The sequence below is a fragment of the Pan troglodytes genome, chromosome 6, assembly GCF_028858775.2.
Source record: "Pan troglodytes isolate AG18354 chromosome 6, NHGRI_mPanTro3-v2.0_pri, whole genome shotgun sequence".
Lineage (NCBI taxonomy): Eukaryota > Metazoa > Chordata > Mammalia > Primates > Hominidae > Pan > Pan troglodytes.
This window is the reverse complement of record NC_072404.2, coordinates 14,074,784-14,091,439: the sequence shown is the minus strand read 5'-3', so window position 1 is coordinate 14,091,439 and position 16,656 is coordinate 14,074,784. Positions and strand designations below refer to the sequence as shown.

At 41.0% G+C, this 16,656-nt stretch overlaps 1 protein-coding gene across 41 annotated transcripts in view; it reads left to right on the top strand.

The window, feature by feature from the left end:
* The window catches only part of ICA1 (islet cell autoantigen 1), a 154,019-nt gene that overhangs the window by 47,842 nt on the left and 89,521 nt on the right, over positions 1-16,656 (top strand). For 7 of the 41 annotated variants that reach the window (XR_010158792.1, XR_010158790.1, XR_010158789.1 and 4 more), the window contains exon 7: positions 3,230-3,384. The exons of the other annotated variants lie outside the window; for them this stretch is intronic. The gene's annotated coding sequence lies outside the window, so the exon portion shown is untranslated. The remainder of the gene's footprint in view (positions 1-3,229; positions 3,385-16,656) is intronic. 41 annotated transcript variants of the gene reach the window in all.

The following is a 16,656-nucleotide window of genomic DNA, read 5'->3' as shown; positions in this document are numbered from 1 at the left end:
AATCTGTTTTCCTTCTGGCACCCTTTGAAGCACAGAGGCCTGACGACAGAGCTCTCAACATCAACATTAAGAGCATTTATTAAGTGTCTGTGTCGGGGGTGGAAATACAAAGAGGTGGGAAAGCGTGAGTCCAGCCTTCAAGAAGGACCCTGCCAGGCATCTGCTCCTTGTCAATATGACCATGAGGGAAGGGATACCTGGAGAGTGTGGCTGCACATAGCTGTTCTCAAGACCAAATACATAATAGGAAAAGGTGGATGAATTTAAAGGGGCAGGGCTGAGCTGTGTGCAGTTGGAAGTTCCTCCTGACAGCGTGATTCACCCCAAGACCACGAGGTATTTTATGAGCAAAGTTACAACGTGTGATATATGTGTTCTTTGAAGGCAGAGTAAAAGGGTATGATTTAACAATAGAAGTCAGCTTCTTGTAGCAGATTACATCAGCTGAAGTTGTGAGCTTGCAGCAGAGCTTTTGCAGCCTGAATGCCCTTGAGAGAGTCCTCCTGTGGTCAATTAAGTGTCTTGTTTTTCTTGAAAGTCAGAAATGGGATGGAGGGTAATTATTCTAAATGGGATAAAAGCTGTGTTAGGTGTAAGAAAATAGTCCTGAATCCTCTAAAGAGATAGTATAGAAATGTATACGTGGGCATTTATAGGAGTCTGAGTCCTCATAGACAAGGACAAGCGAACCAGTGTTTTAATGAGGGCCATTTATTAAACGGCTAATGAAATCCTACAGCATTTGTCTAGTGTTTCATCACCATAATTCAAAAGGATAGCTAAAAGGTATTATAGGAAATGAGTGATACTCACTGGTATTTGCAGGTGCGTATCTATTTAAAATAGTGTTAGGTTTTGGAGACCTGTTCATGCACTAATCATATTATCAAAGTATATGTGGTGAGAAGGTTTATTAACAAATGTTGGTGGCTTACTCGGTGGGACCTTATTAGGGCCATCAGTCAGTGGTGCTCCGGTGTCCTGATTGTGAAGGTTTGGGTCTATAGCACTTGGTCAAGGACTGGTAAACAGCAGTATTGATATGGGGGATGGGTTTCCTGTGAACAAAGACTTGGGTTAATTAATTTGACAGTATCATTAATTACTGCTGAAATCATTGGTTTTTGTCAGAGGTCAGGCTCTTTTAACAATTGAGGGCAGGTCCCATGAGAGTTGGAGACACTAAGTAATGCAAGAGTGTCACTGCTCAACCATCTCAGGCTGTAGGACGAAGGCCTTTCCTTTCTGCCTGGGCCATTCAGCTCTCTGGATTAAACCAGTTTCTGCTTTACTTCAGTGTCTAAGGTAGGGCTGGGACACCTCCCCCTACGCCAGTGAGTTGTGTTGAGTGAATGGGGAACATTTCCAGTTTGGATCCATACAGTGAACCAGTGTTAAATGTTTAAGCGCTAATATCTCTCAGGACTTTGCTTAATTCATATATAAAGGAGGTAGGGTAGGGGGCTTATTCCATTATCTGCTCTTCCTCTGCTAATTCTAGAATTCTATACACTGGATTGAGTTCTTTTATGAGGACAATTTCTTTTGTAAAACTAATGCCCTCTTAAATGTATTTGTTTCATAACTCGCCATTTTCCTTTGTAGGTTTTGGTGTGTGCCTGTTGTTTGTTTGGGTTTGGTTGTTTAACTGGGGTGCCTGTTTTTTGTGGATTCAAGTAGATTGACTCCAGCTGCCAAACCCCACCCATGGGTTGCTGCTTTTTTAGAGTATGTGAATGCCGAAGGAAAAGCCTGCTGTTTTCACATGGCACAACTTGGAAGGGAACAAACAATTACACCCATGCTTCCAGTTCTGAATTGGATGAGATGAGGCTTTCAGGATTTTATGTTATCTTTATTGATTTTCCCCATGGAACTTGGTAAATAGCAAAAATTAGCTTTAGGGTGAAGCCAAGACCATTTAAAATAACATGCATGAAACAGATAACTCGCAGAGCTGGTGGCTGGCTGGCTGCTGCTCCTGACTGGAAATGGAGAGGAGGAAGGAGCGTGACCTCAGAGTCAGGATGGTGCTACACTCCGTCCCCGCCCTTGCTGACACCAGCTGTGACCACTTGGATAGGTCCGATAGGCCTATTGCAGTTTTCTCATCCACTAAAGGTGATTGCTGAGCCCTCTTCCAGCTGCAACATTTTTAGTTTTTCCTTTTGTTTTGTTTGTTTTGAGACAGGGTCTTGCTCTGTCTCCCAGGCTGGAGTGCAGTGGTGCAATCTCAGCTCACTGCAACCTCCGCTTCCCAGGTTCAAGCATTTCTTGTGCCCCAGCTTCCTGAGTAGCCGGAATTACAAGCACGGGCCACCACACCCAGCTAATTTTTGTATTTTTAGTAGAGATTGGGTTTCACCATGTTGGCCAGGCTGGTCTCAAGCTCCTGGCCTCAAGTGATCGGCCCACCTCGGCCTCCCAAAGTGCTGGGAGTACAGGTGTGAGCCACAGTGCCTGGCCTTAGTATTTTTTTTTTCTAAATCACTGAACTCATCTGTAGAGAAGTGTAGATACTGGAGAAGGACTGACATGTACTTTTTTCAATGTGGTGTTTTCCTGGGACTTCAAGTAAGTTCTGGTCTTTCTGAGTCTGCTTGCTCTTGTTGCTGTTGCTCTAATCTTAGCCTCTGGAAAAAAATAAGAATGTTTCATGCATAATTATTGGGTGAATTTATTGGACACTTTCAAAGAGGAGCCTTTGGTATTTACAAATGGGTAATATTTTTCTCTTATTTATGTATGAATACTTTTGCAAGGGTCAGCAACCTATGGCCCACAGGTCAGCCACCTGTTTTTGTAAATAAAGGTTTTATTGGAACATGACCATGCCTATTCATTCACTTAGGACTATAAGTGGTCTGGCTGCTTTCACAATACCATGGCAGAGTTGAGCAGTTACAACAGAGGCTAATGGCTCACAAAGCTAAAAATACTTACTCGCCACCCCTTTATGGAAAACAGTTTGCTGGCTGCTGTTTTATAGGTACCTCTAGTGCATGTTGAGATTAGGAAAGTGTGAGGTTTTAAAAATGTTTAATTGTGGTAAAAAGAAACACATACCATAAAATTTGCCATCTTAGCCATTTTTAAGTGCCCAGTTGAGTAGTGATCAATGTATTTGCATTGTTGTGCAATGGAACTGTAGAACATTTTCATCTTGGTCCCAGACAGTCCAATTCCAGAGCTCACTATGTAAACCACCTCATTCCTCCCACTCCTACAGAGCACTATGAACAAATGAAATCCAGGGCCCATGGTACTCAGAGTAGAATGAGACCTGATCTACAAACCAGAAGATCCATTTCTTCAGGGCATAATGCTGGACAAACTACCAAACGCATTAACCACGCTAAGCCTCCCTTGCAGGTTGGAGCTGAGGTAGGTGCCCCTCACCGGGGGGCAGTGAGTTTTAGAGGGCATGAGTCACAGGAGGTACTTAGCAGGGCACATGGCACAAGGCAAGCTCTCAGATAATGGAAACTCTTTTTTATAGTTACCGTATTTACTCCTGAATCTCCAAGGGAAAAAAAAAATTAACATCCAGCAAAACACATATGCTAAGTGAATCAGCTGTGGGGTCTCTGGGAGGTTGGCCTGAGCCTTGGATTGCCCCCGCAATGTGGGCTGGAGTAAATGGTGTTTATCGTTCTGGATTGTCTGACAGTTTGTCACACAGGAGTCTCCAGGTATGACAGGCCACTCCTGACTTCCTCTTCTACGATTCAGCGGCCTTCCTCCAACCCAAAGTGCAGGTGACTTCCAAAGTGCCTGACTGTCTCAGGAGTCCCGCCAACCCAGGATTAGCTGCCTGTCCTGTCTCTTGCTGGAGCTCCTGGGATCCCTTGAACATTTTGCTTTAAAATTTCCCTTGGCCCATGGTGGTGCACGCCTGTAATCCCAGCTACCCAGGAAGCTGAGGTGAGGTTCCCTTGAGCCTGGGTGGCAGAGATTGCAGTGAGCCAGGATCACGCCACTGTACTCCAGCCTGGGAGACAGAGTGAGACCCCGTTTCAAAAAATAAAACATTAAAAAAAATTTTTTTTCCTTTGGCTATAATGGTTAGACAACCCACCTTTGTGTTCAGGGATTTTTTTTTTCCCCTCTGTGGTCTACTTTTAGTTGGATGGAGTCTTTGAAAAAAAAATTGTCTTTTGAGCATAATTTTGCGTTTATAAATGGATAGGCTAGGAAATTATATAGTGGTCTGTTAATTTGTACCTTTCCTACCGGATGTACTTTCACAGCTTTTATATTATTTCTGCTTTTAGTTCAACTTTGTGGTGAGAAATATTTAAGTTTAAATAAATACATATTCATGATGTGTTTATGTCCTGAAAAGTTTTCAGTTACGTTTGTGCAAAATAAGTAAATATATTTACACACATCCCCAAAATGACAGACATTTAAGCACATTTCTCTCACATCCTTTTCTGTTTCCCAAGCTAGAGGCTGATCCTCAGCTGCTACCATTATTCAGTCTCCACATCCAGGAGGCCTCTTGTTTCTAATAATTCTACTTCCAAAGTGTCTCTTGAATTGGTTCCCTCCTCTCATCCCCAGTGCTCTTATCTGAGCTAGGATCTTCCTCAATTTAAAGGACTATAATTGGCACCCCTTTCCACACTAATGCTAGTCCAGTTCTGTAACATAAAGTGATCATGTCTTTCTCCTGGCTAATAACTTTCTGTGGCCCTTCCTTGAACGATCGACAAGTCCAAAGTTAGTGTGGCCTTCTAGGCCCTCCACAGGCTGGCTCTGACCTACCTCCCCCAACCCCAGCTTCCCTCTAGAATAATTTCCCTCCCGCCTCTCTTCCCTGCTGCTGCCACACACACACATGCACACCCTGTGTTTCCAGCCTCATTAAAATCTGTGCCATTCACCCCATTCTTAACACACTCTGACCTTTGCAGGCTCTGTTTCTCCCACCAGAAATTCCCTTCTCCCTCTTTTGTGCCTGTAAAACTTTGAGGCATCATTTAAGGCCACATGACCCCCAGGGAGCCTTTGCCAACTTCCCAAAGCAAGGCTGTTACCCTTTTGCACTGTTCCTGTTGCACTTTATACATGCTTCTTAGCCTGCCACTTGGTAGATATTCAATAAATATTTATCAAATGAGCAAATAGGTAAATAAATAGGCTTAATTATTATGCAATTGGGGTTCAAGAATGTGTAAAATCCGGGTCTTACACATCCTCGAACCCAGTTGCATAATAAATAAACATAATATGCATCTTATAAATGTATTACTGAAATTTAATCCTGCCATTGAACAAAAATGAGACTCAGGTATGCAAGCAAGGAGTCATTTGATATTAACATCCTAGAAGATACCATCTATACTTACTAATTCATAATTTCTGTTCCTTGAATTCTATAAGTAGAGGAACTATCCATACAGTTTTTTTTAAATTAAGCATGTTTTGTAATACTATAAATGCTAATATGTTGGCTTCAAACAGATTTTTTTCAAGTGTGGAGTGGGAAGGACCACATCTCTCTTGAGAGGCATTAAATCTTTCCCTGTGACATTTCTCTACTTGTTTAAGGGAAAAGCTTGCTTAACTCTCGAGTTTCAGAGTGGACTCTGGACAAAAGTGAATTATCTGTGAACTCATCTGTGTGAACTGATCTGGTCCAAGATAGTTTTTCTTTTGCCAGATTATCTGGCTTTTCTTCCTAAGGTTTATGTGTATTGGGTGGCACATGCAAGCTTGGCTTCTAGAATTTCATGGATGACAACAGTCAAAACATAACAGGTTTTATTGGGTGGAACCATCAAGTTCCAGGTCAAAATACTGCTGTAAATTGAGCCCATCTCTTAACAAGGTCTCCTCAGTGCCTCAGCAGCTTGAATCTCTTGGATGACTGTTTCCATGTTTCATCACTTAATGCTTTTGGCTGCAGGGTCAGAGGGAGGCATAGTGCCTGTGACAACTCCCCCTACCCCCACCCAACACTGACTGTTCCACTGGCCTCTGTCTCTTTTTGGTAGCTCCTGAAGAAGGTATCATCTTAAATTATGGGTCAATGGAAAATTACCATGTTCAAGTAGTATGATTTACTGGTTACTATCTCTCGCCTCTGTAGTTTATCCCTAAGTCTGTCATAGCAACACATCCTTCTAGATTACTTTCTTCTTTTTGGTTAACAGCTCAAATATCATCTTTCCCAGCTAGTCGTCTTATTCACCAAGATGACATGTTGTAATTTTTACCATCTTCTAGATTTCGGTATAAAAGAAGACAGTTGTACCCTGGTGGGTTAGCCCAGCACACTCATTTAAAGTATTTATGCTTCAGGGATCCATTACTTTTTATTTTTATTTTTATTTTAAAATATGGTGATTTACTTACATATACAAAATAGAGCGTGGGTTTTATTTAAATTTCAAACAGGAGCAGCGTAGCTACTGTTTCCCGAATGCCAATAGCGTTATAGTACTGTAAGTTGCTTTTGTCAGAATCAAAAAGAATTTTCTTCAAATCCTTCTTTACAAGCAGACTTCAGTGACTGCAAAAATAATGGTTTGGTGGTTGCCTAGATTGCCACTTTTACGTAAAACTGGATTTATAAGTTGGCTAGGGAAAATTAATATTTTAGAAAGAAAGATCTAAATCACAATTGCTTTAGGAAAAACTTGTGTTCTGTGTTAGTTTGTCATCAAGGAATATTAAAGAATTTTGAATAGCATTTTTTAATGATTGAATTATTTTTGTTAACCCTCAACAAAGCATTCCTAACAAGATTTATGCAAGCAGTATTGGCCCTATAATGGAGTCATAGGTTGTCATGATTTCATAGGTTCCCTGTCTCTCAGTGAAACTCAGAATCCCCTTTGTCCCAAGTCCTAAGTCTATCTATATTTTAGTGTTTGAGCTATCAGAAGAATGATCCAATAGAAAACTGGTAGTTTCCATTCATAGTTCTGAGATTTAAAATAGCAAAAAAAGATGTTGGATGATTCCTTGTTCTCCAGAGAACTGCTGTAATTCTAATCTAACAGGGAAATGAGGAAATGGAGGCTGGCATGTTACCGGTTTATGTCCTGGTCAGCAGGAGCTCTGTTCACTAAAATGTGCACAATTCTCAGCCACTTTCATCCCACTTACCTCAAAAAGTGTCTTCGCTTTGTCTCCTTTAGTGAGTTATTGATAAAAAGAAAACCTTAAACAGAAAACAGCTTTAAAAATATGTGTACTACCTTTCAAACATAAAATTTTCAGGACAGTTACAGGTATAATAAAATTATCCCAAGTGAAGAAATCCTGCTTCATCTTCAGCAGTTATCCCACTCCTAATAATTAAGCAAGATCAATGGAACTCAGAGAGAGGAGCCTTAAAATCTTAAATGGGCCAATTTTACATGGGTTCAGGGAGCCCTAAAAAGAAGCAGACCCTAAGAGCCTGTTGGTATAACTCTGAAATGAAATTCCCACATGCATTAATCAGGCTTCTGTTGTTACCATCAAATGAAATATGATTTTCAGGCTTGGTAACACTTCACAGTTGATTGGCTCCTTCTATCCAACCACCCATCTATCTGTGCATCCATCTTTTAAAATTCTCTCTCCAGCTGTGACTCTGAGACAACCATTGTCATTTAGATGCTGATTCCTCACTGTGGTTCTGCTGGTGACTGCTGACATTGAAATGAGGGATGTTTCTCAAGATAGATTAATTATATAAACAAATTGAGGGATGAGGTTTTCTTCTGCTTTGTTCTTTTGAATAAATTTCTGTCCTGGACCACTAGAAGTGGGACTCAGCCATGCTTACATGCAAAAATAGTTCATGGGTATTAGTTCATGTTCTGAGAGAGGTTCAGGCGAACGGACTTGGAAAATATCCACATCGGAAGAGGAGGAACCATAGGGGAAAATAGTCTACAGATTAATGCATGTGAAATAAATGAAGAAATCTCTCAAATAAGGAAGCTGAGAAAATAGTGGGGCAAAATATGTTACATTTAGGATCTTGTTCTCTTTCTTTTTTTTTTTTTTTTTTTTCATTTTAAACCTGTGGGGGAAAGATCCAGGAGAAGCTGGCAACCGCAAGTGCTTCCAGGGCCTGGAAGCAAGTTGGGGGATGAGATGAGCTGAGGAAGCTGAGAATGAGGTTGAGGTTTCACCATACGCCTTTTCCTGCCTCTCAAATGTTGTGCCATGTGCACGGGTTACCCATTAAAATAATTTGTATTAAAAATATTGAGAATCAATGAGATTGAAGAACAGAAGAAAAGGGAGAATGACAGAAAAGTTTCTTAAATTGGCAAAAATGGGGAGGGTTTTTAAATGGTTTGTTTTTAATAATAATAAAGGGAAGAGAGAAATCAGGCTTTAGGGGCAAAGATGGGAAGCTAAGTTCCAAGGTAATGTCAAGTGGGCAGCTGGATGGAGGAGGTTGGAGGGTGAAGTCATTTTCGAAAGCCATCAGCAGGGAGAGCCACGTGAGGAGGTGAAGTCACTTAGGGATGGAAGGATCAAAACTAGTGCCTGAGGGAAATCCACCGAATAGCAGGAAGGAAGATGAGAGTGTTTCTTTTAAAAGCCTCCACTGTTCTAGGAGAACTTCAAGAAGCAGTTATGCTTATCCGGAAAGGGAAAAAAGGTGAGAAAGTAAAAAGCCAACTTTTCCCACATATCCTCAATTGTGTCCTAGAAGGAACATGTTCTATGTTTAGCATCAGTGAGAACGTGGAGAAAATCCTTTCCCAAAAAAGAACGAAGGGGGAGGGGGAGAGAGGCTGTGGAGGGGGCAGCTATTTGAGAGGGAACCATCTCCACACTTTCAACCCAACTCCAGGCCTTCGAGTTGGATTGCAGCACCCTACAGGCTGAGGTTTCGTCTCCTGACATGGAGGTTTTCTGTCAGCCTTAATGACTTGCTGTGTGTTCAGCGTCCACTTCTATTTCTTATTCATGCTGTTTAATGTGCTGAGACACAGTCTTTCCCTACAGTCTCTCTCTCAACTCTGTTCTCTCATTCTAGCGATTTCATCAGTTCCTTTTCTTTGGGAGTCTTCCAGGTCTTACAAACTAAACCCAAGAGGATTTATGTTCCTGCTAGCCCCAATTTTGTCATTAAAAGTTTCTGAGTAGTATCAATTGCCATAAATCAAACTAATATCCCTCTGGCTTCATAATATTTGTTTATTACTAGCTTATTTTTTAATACTCTCATAAGGGTCTCCTAATGTTCAAGTTTAAAAAGAAATGGAAACACATGCAGATTCTAAACCACACATCTTTTTGTGTGCATGTTATGGATTGGGCTCCTTTTAACAAAGTGTGTGTGTTAAAGTCAGGTATGACTGGGAACACAGAGGATGTGGCTCCTCTGAGGGTTACTAGAGACTGTGTGGCATACTCAGGTTTCACTGGAATTTTATCAGAGGCACCACAAATCAAGTATTTTAGAATAAGACATTGAAAACATCTTTAATTTTAAAGATCTGCATATCTTCCTCATCCAGGCTGTGTATGCCATGCTTCCTCACCTTCCCTCCCCAAGCCCTGCCAGGAAAAGGCAGGGATTTGTAAACTGAAGCTATGTCAGCTAAAGCTTTTATTGGTACTTATTATCCAGGCCTCCGTCTGCTTTTCATTAATTCTCTGCTGAAAGAATTAGCTTAGCCCACCCCCCCGCCTTTTTTTTTTTTTTTTGCATGTCTTCCATTTTAAAATAAAAAGCAACAGCTAAAAGTCATGATGTGAAACCAGACAATGGTTAGATTTCGTAAGTTAGACTCCCTCTTCCTTATCCTTAGTGTATTTTAGGTTTTAGGCAAAACCTATTAGATTCATTGTGGACTTAATTGTCCCTCCTTTCTCCCTGGCATGTCCCCATTTTCCCCACTGTTCTGCAATGTCAGCTAATAAATGGTGCAAGTAAAGTTGACATTAAGGAGATGACAATAGGAAAGAGTATTTTGAAAATAGAATGAAGATTTGATGAACTTTCTTACCATTTAATCCAGAAAATAAGAAAAACGTACTTTAAAAGAACGTTAAACATGAGTTGTGCAAAAGTCAAGACTGCTCATTTTTTGTTTAAAAATATCTTTTTCTTAGTACAAAAGCACAGCAGATATTTAAACTCCACAATGAACAATGTGATAGGTTTATTTATGTAAGAAAATTAACATATTTGAATTTTTTCCCAGCCTAGAGTTTTCCCTAACATTCTCCCTTGTAGATAGATGTAGCAGCTCTTTAAATATGTACATAATGCAGAATATTTTTGATTAAATATTGGTAAAGTGCTCTACAGTTTACAAAGCTGTTTCATATTCATTACTTCGTTAAAACTGCACAAGGTATGAATTCTTTTTCCCATTTCACTGATAAGACCACAGGGCAGCCATGACTGACTTGCCCATAGCCATACATGTGAACTAGAATTTGAACCCAAGCCTCTGACTCTAGAGTCAGTGCTCTTCTCGGCTTTCCAGCCCCATATTACTACAATCCGATAAACAGATCGTTGTGTGATATTAGGTTACTATTGGAAAAAAAGGTTTCTGGGGTTGAGGAGACCTGGCTTCCTGTTCAAGTAGCAGTCACATCTTCCAGCACATGCCACATCCTCTGAACTCATTTTTCTGACCCCAGTGTTTCATGTTCCAAGCACCCTTAAGGAGTATTTGGACTTTTTTTTTCCTTCTCACCAATCTCTCTGTCTCTTGAACATCCAGTCACATTTCTGGGTTTGGCATTTCACATTTCTGTTCTACCTTATTCTGGGAGTCGTTTTTTGAGGTGAAATGGCAGGTCTAGAGCCTGAGTTCCTTGGGGTCTGTCTGGCGCCTGAATCCTGCAAGAGTAGGCTCAGCTCAGGGACCCAAAGCTGAGGCTCATGGTTGGAAAGTAGACATCACAAAGGCCAGCATCCAGCAAAGGATCCTCTGCAAATTGCCCCACTGGTTTAAAGCCCATCACTGTTGAAAGGTTTGCGGTCGTAAGAGGAAAGTAGCAGAAGCCCTACAGCAAATAGGCACAGAAAATTAACAGGCCCCCTGCAGACATTTCCAGTGAAGAACATCTCAACTCACTCTGAATTAGGGCCTCTCTGGCCTGAGTTGAGTGTAAGAATCCTCTGAGAAGCAAGTTGGATGTGGAGAATCCTGGCTTCTACCTAAGGATTTTGATTCTGGAGGCCTGGGGTGGGGCTCAGAGATCTGACTTTTAACAGGCTCCCAGATAATTCCTTTGCTGGGATCCATAGATCACACCTTGAGAAATACTTTCTCAGAGCACCATCGTGAAATAGCTGATGTTCATGATGATGACTGATCCATCAAAAAAGGCAATTTTGCTCTATTTTAGAAGATAGACATTTAATAAGAGGTATCTGACTTATATGAAGATTTCTTATGTCTTAACTTTTTTTAAAATAGAATATGCTTTACCTACATGGAAAAGTCACTTAAACCACTTGATTTCCCAGGAACTCTACTATATTAAGGCTTAATGTGCTTTTTGTACTTACATACATGTTTACCTAAGGCTTAGAGCCTAGAAATTTGTATATCACAGACACTCAAAATTACTTATTTTGTTTATCTAGAATCAGTACTAACCTTTCTAACGAAATCTCTTCTGCTCCAGCTAAAGCCCCCTTGCTGTTCTCTAGGTTGATACAGAAAACTGAAAGAGCTAGAATGGAGCCCCAGGTTAGTTAATATCTATTATTGAATACTCAGCAGCAAACAATTCTGACAGTTAATGTACCCATGTTAATCACAAGGAATTTTCCAGGAGCACTCTGACACTGTCCTGTCCGGATATGCATGTTAAAATTGCCCACAGGTTCACAAAGGAATCCTCCCCTCTGCATTTTCCCCCATTCGTGCGGTGTGTCTATTGCCTATAGCTGGTTCTTCCTCTTAGGAGTAATCAGCCTAAGACAGAGCAGGCTCACCACCAGGTCCTACAGATGCCTCCATCATTTTACTCTGCAGTTCGTTACAGCTAACATTATTCTTAAGAAATATCATCCTGGCTTGGAGGTAATTTCTGTGGTGAGTACCAAGATGTTTACTAAGCTGAGAAAAAGTCAAGGGTGATATAAAAACAGTAATTCTCATTCATCCCCAGAATGGCATTTCTGTGCTTGTGGGAATGCACTAGAGGTTCTGAAATCATAAATGAAGAATCTCAGAAATACAGTACTTTGACATTTTTTGACAAAGATGTAGTTAGCCATTCTTGAACAGAATAAAAGAAACTTTGACATTGAATGTAAAGTAGAAGTGATAACAAAATTAGCACATTTAAAAAGTTTATCATGTATCAGCTACAGTTCTAAGCATTTTACATGAATGGGCTCGTTAAAACTCCCCAAGAGGAAGACACTATGATCTCCTTTTCACAGATGAGGATTTTGACGCTTAGAGAGGTTACATAACTGTCTCAATGTGACACAGTCAGAACATGTCAGGGCCAGGTGGAAGGGATTATAATTTGACTCAGACCACACTGACACATGCATCCCCTTATTTTCTGGAACTAAAGCAGTTTCTTCATGAGCAGTATGATGGGGTCTTCTACACTTGTCGGTTGAATAAGGTTAAGAAGCCTCTGTTGTTTCAGTTTAAATGTTGAGTTAATCAAAATTTGGCTTCCTCTGTACTGTTTTAAATCATCTCTTTTTGGATGCTCTTTCAGAGGCATTCTCTGCCCCAGGAGGGAGGGCATTGGGCTGACTGTGTCCTGGGGGTAGGCAGGGGACATGGTGTCCTTGAGGCCACTCCCTGTCCCCCGGTTTCTTGCTTATCTTGCTGCAGCATCTGGGCTTGCATGGTGAGTTCCTGAAACCTGTGGCCAGGGGAATGCCTGGTCTCCTTCCTCAGCCCTAGGAATGTTCTAAGATCCTCAGCCTCCTTCCTCTGATGAATCTCCCTAATGGCAACTCTGATTACCTTGGACTTCCATTTGGCCTCTAACCCAGTGCCATTCCCTGGCAAGTTTACTGGCCAGCACCCTCAGCCACCTCCCTCTTCTTTCCATAAAACATAGAAGATCTTCTGAATTTCTTCTCCATACCACAAAAGCTTATGGAGAAACCTGGGAGCTAAACTCGGCCCTTTTTCATCAACTGCACAGCTTTATTTTAATGCAGCTGACCCTACTTGGAGCCAAGGCAGGCCTGAGAGGCAACCCCCTTGCAGACTCTCAAACAGGCGGTGGGGCAGCTCATCTTCTGCGTTTGGTTTTTCCCTCAGGGCTTTTCCTCCCTGAGACAAAGTTGGGCTCCATGTGTCTTTAAAAGGCCCAGTTCCCTGATTGAAGGCCCCAGCCCAGAAGTGGATGGGCAGGATTTGTCCCTTCCTTTCTCTTGTCATTAACCCCATCATACCACCACCATAGTACGAAGTGTAGGATCAAGTCCACCTGCTAAAGTGGGAGATAAACACTTTCTAATCCTTTAAAAAGCCCGAGTTTCAAGTTTATTGTCTTGCTGCAGACTTGAGAACCCAATTTTGGGCTGTCAGAAGCTGGAGAGTACAACTTTCTTTTTGTATTTCTCCCGCAACAATCCAGAGGCACAGCCAGGGAGAGATATGTGTCAGGCTGGCAATGGAGAAGGTCAGGCACATAGACATGCAAATAGAAAACCACGTTGATATATTACAAAAATATTACCCCAATTTTCTATGACTAAAACACAAGCATTCTCACTCTAGAAAGTATGTTTTTATCTTCCATACTCATTGACCACTAAAGTAAATGAAATTTGTGGGGGTTTTTGGCATCAAGAGAATAGAGCAGTGGTAAAAGTAGATCAGACATGAAACACTTCAGTCCAGAACGTGTCTACAGTTACAAAAGGAGCCAAAGCTAGACATGGCTTTTCTGAGAAATAGACAGTGAGAAATTAGAAAAGAATGATAAATTATGAAACTATCCTGTTTGGCTGGACATTTAGTAGATGGATCCAGGATTACCAGCTCAAAACTCAACTAATATTCATAACTGTGGCTTAAATCTTCATGAGACTCTTTCATTATATTCAAGAATCTAAAATGGTTTTCAGTAGTCAACTACAGTCTAGTGAATCCAGTTTCCTATATTCAAGTGTTCTTTTTGCTCCTTTTCCATGAGAACTCATCGGTCTCATCTCTGATTCCCAGCAAGGCCCCTTCCATTCTTGTCAACCTTCACATGGCATGTGCATGCTCTTATGTCCATGCCTTTCATGATTGCGTCCCCCAAACAGGAAGTCAGTCTGTTCCTTTATTTCCTCCATGTCAACTTATGGCCACTTCTTTAATCTGGCATAAAACCCCGAACTTCCACGAGTTCACTTTTTCGTTAATATAGTACTTTGTAATTGTTCTAATATATTGTTTTGTAATTGTTCTTTTTTTTTTTTTTCTCAACTGTGCTAAAGGTTCTCAAAGACTTTAAGAAGCCCTAATTACTTCTGTCATCCCGGAAACACATGGCACTATGCTTTAACTCAATAAATGTTCAGTTGATGTACTTTTTAATTTTTTAAATTTTATTTTTTGTGGGTGCATAGTAGATATATGTATTTATGAGGTACCCGAGATGTTTTGATACAGGCATGCAATGCATAATAATCACATCGTGTAAAATGGGGTATCCATTTCCTCAAGCATTTATCTTTTGTGTTATAAACAATTCAATTATACTCTTTTAGTTACTTTAAAATGTACAATTAAATTATTATTCACTGTAGTCCCCTCGTTGTGCTATCACATATTAGGTCTTACTCATTTTTTCTATTTTTTTGTACCCATTAGCCATCCCGACTTCCCTTCCCACTTCCCATTACCCTTCCTCTGGTAACCATCCTACTCTCTGTCTCCATGAGTTCAATTGTTTTGATGTTTAGGTTCCACAAATAAGTGAGAACATGCAATGTTTGTCTTTCTGTGCCTGGCTTATTTCACTTAACATAATGACCTCCAGTTCCATCCATGTTGTTGCAAACGACAGGAATTCATTCTTTTGTTTTTTGTTTTGTTTTGAGACAGAATCTCGCTCTGTCGTCAGTGTGGAGCACAGTGGCATGATCTTGGCTCACTGCAACCTCTGCCTCCCGGGTTCAGGCAATTCTCCTGCCTCAGCCTCCTGAGTAGCTGGGATTACAGGCACCTGTCACCACACCCGGCTGATTTTTTTTATTTTTTAGTAGAGACAGGGTTTCACCATGTTGGCCAAGCTGGTCTCAAACTCCTGACCTCAAGTGATCCGCCCGCCTTGGCCTCCCAAAGTGCTGGGGTTACAGGCATGAGCCACCATGCCTGGCCAGGAACTCATCCTTTTTATGGCTGAGTAGTACTCCATTGTGTATAAGTACCACATTTTCTTTATCCATTCATCTATTGATGGACACTTAGGTTGCTTCCAAATCATAGCTGTAGTGAACAGCCAAGAGCCTGTATTTGCTGCAACAAATACAGGAGTGCAGATATGTCTTTGATATACTGATTTCCTTTCTTTTGGGTATATACCCTGCAATGGGATTGTTGGATCATGTGGTAGCTCTACTTTTAGTTTTCTGAGGAACCTCCAGACAGTTCTCCACAATGGTTGTACTGATTTATCAGGGCTCCCCTTTTCTCCACATCCTTGCCAGAATTTGTTATTGCCTGTCTTTTGGATAAAGGCCATTTTAACTGGGGTGAGATGATATTTCATTGTCATTTTGATTTGCATTTCTCTGATGATGAACGATGTTGAGCACTTTTTTGTATGCCTGTTTGCCATTTCTGTGTCTTGAGAAATGTCTATTCAAATCTTTTGCCCACTTTTATATCAGATTATTAGATTTTTTCCTATTGAGTTATTTGAGCTTCTTATATACTCTAGTTATTAATCCATTGTCAGGTAGTTTGCACATTATTTTCTCCCATTCTGTGGGTCATCTCTTCACGTTGTTGTTTCCTTTGCTGTGCACAACTGCTCCATTTATTGTCACTGAGGCTGGAAACCTAAAGAACATCTTGATGCCTTACTCTCTCACCCCTCCTACATCCAGCAAATCATCAGATTAGCATATTTTGACCTTCCAAATATTTTCCAGATCTATGTCTTCTTAAGTCTGTCATCTCGGCTCTTGTTCAGGCCTTATGACGCTTGCCTGGACCACCAGTCTCTGGCTTGGCTTCCTGCTTCAAGTCTGCCTTCCACATACCCCAGTGTAACTGAAATGAAACCCAAATCCAACCACATCAACGTCTCTGCAAAGTAACTGCCAAGGCCACAGGATTGAGTTCAAGCTCCTCAACATCCCACAAAGCCCTCTGTGGTTTCATTCTGGTCCAAATCTAGGGTTTTAATTCACACTATTTTCAGCCTCATATTTTCTGTTGCAATAACATCAAGCTACTTGATTTTCTCCAAACAATGCTTTGCTCATATTGTCTCCTCTGCTAGGAGACAGGTTGAGGTTGATACCACCTCAGCAGGTATGTGGATGATTTCCCTTCAACCTGGAGAAAGAGAGTAGAAGTCCACAAGAGAAGGAGCATGAAGTAGCACAGTGTGCAGAGCAGGATGGGTGGATGTTTGTGACAATGGGTAACATTTATGCAAACCACATTATCTGCCATAGGCCATTAGCTTGTATTCTGCTTCCATATTTTGGCTTGTGGTATACCACAATCTGTATTGTTT